Here is a 1,972-nt window from a genome sequence, read left to right as displayed (position 1 = left end):
GCATATATATACACACACACTTAAGAGTTGTCATTGACACTGGCCTATTCTTTATTTTCTTATTTTTTTTAGTGACAGAGTCTGCCCCCAGGCTGGAGTGCAGTGGCACGATCTCAGCTCACTACAACCTCTGCCTCCTGGGTTCAAGTGAGTCTCGTGCCTCAGCCTCCCAAGAAGCCAAGATTACAGGCATGTGCTACCACACCTGGCTAAAAAGTGGAAACAACCTAAATGGCCAGCACTTCATTTCTTTTTATGGCTGAATAATATTCCATTGTATGGATATAACAGATTTTGTTTATTCATTAATCTGTTGGTGAATAAAAAAAAAATTAGCCACACCTGGCTAATTTTTATATTTTTAGCAGAGACGGGATTTTGCCATATTGACCAGGCTGGTCTCGAACTCCTGGCCTCAAGCAATCCACCCAACTCCAAGCAGTGGAATTACAGGCGTGAGCCACCACACCTGGCCTGACATTGGCCCATTATTGCTCAAGGTCTTTACATACAAAGCAAGAAATGGCTTCTAAGGGTTCTAACCACTCTGATGTTTTAAGCATGTGTCTACAAATGCAGAAAGCAAGCTCAAGTACTCTTGTACTAAATTACTAATTCAGAGCACCTTCTGCTCATAGACCTAAAGATATCTTGCAAGCCACGTGATCTCAGGTTTATTTGTGGGCCACATGTTCAGATGTTCATGTGCCTGAAGATCACATGACTTTTTAAAAATTACCATTGTATGTAAATTAGTCTACTAATCATTAAAATTAAGAATCTTGGCCGGGCGCTGTGGCTCACATCTGTAATCCCAGCACTTTAGGAGGCCAAGGTGAGAGGGTCACCTGAGGTCAGGAGTCCAAGACCAGCCTGGCCAACATGGTGAAACCCCATCTCTACTAAAAATTCAAAAATTAGGCGAGTGTGGTGGCGGGCTCCTGTAATCTCAGTTACTCAGGAGGGTGAGGCAGGAGAATAGCTTGAACCAAGGTGGCGGAGGTTGCAGTGAGCTGAGATTGCACCATTGCACTCCAGCCTGGATGCCCAAGGGTGAAACTCCATCTCAAAAAAAAAAAAAAAAAGAATGTTTAGCAGCAATACAAAAGGAGTCTGTTCAAAAGTATATAGCCTAGTGCTACCTGTTAACCAATTCTAATCTGATTTGATCATATAGTAATGAAAGTATTTACATTATCCTCAGAACCTATCAGGTCAAGGCATGTCCCAATCCTGACACCACATTTGAATTTATATGGTAGTTCTCAGCTTCATGTCAGCAGTTTCATGAAACAATAAGAACTTTGGCAGAACTAGGTCGAGGTCCTCTTGGTGGGCAGAGTATCATCTCCCTGTATTCCATCAGTTCCTTTGACTTGGATAGGACAGATATTAGACAGCTCTCAAGGACTGCATTCCAAAGGTAGTTGCAGAAAATCAACACATTTCACAGGTGTCTGACTGTGCCTCTCTCTCAAATTGTGCCCATTTTCACCAGGGAGAGCTGCAGTTTATCTTATACCATTCATGATTCCACCATGCTTAGGCAGTTCAGTAATGGGAAAGAAGTACATTTGGGTATGTTATTCAGACCAGAAAGCTAGTTGGGTGTGGTGGCATGCGCCTGTCAGGCCCAGCTACTAAGGAGTCCAAGGCAGAAGGATCACTTGAGCCCAGGGTTTTAAGACCAGGCTGGACAACACAGGAAGATTCTGTCTCTCCTTAAAAAGAAAGAGAGAGACACAGAAAGACACTGCATTGGAGGGGGAAATATATTAATAGGCTGGGCACAGTGGCTCACGCCTATAATTGCAGCACTTTGGGAGGTCTAGGTGGGTGGATTACTTGAGCTCTGAAGTTTGAGACCCGCCTGGGCAACATAGCAAGACCTCGTCTCAACTTGAAAAAAAAAAAAATCAGCTGGGCATGGTGGTGCATGCCTATAGTCCCAGCTACTCAGGAAGCTGAGGCG

This window comes from Mandrillus leucophaeus, unplaced genomic scaffold (genome assembly GCF_000951045.1).
Source record: "Mandrillus leucophaeus isolate KB7577 unplaced genomic scaffold, Mleu.le_1.0 Scaffold88, whole genome shotgun sequence".
NCBI classification, from domain to species: domain Eukaryota; kingdom Metazoa; phylum Chordata; class Mammalia; order Primates; family Cercopithecidae; genus Mandrillus; species Mandrillus leucophaeus.
The sequence above is the reverse complement of the archived record's forward strand: the minus strand, read 5'-3'. Positions refer to the sequence as shown.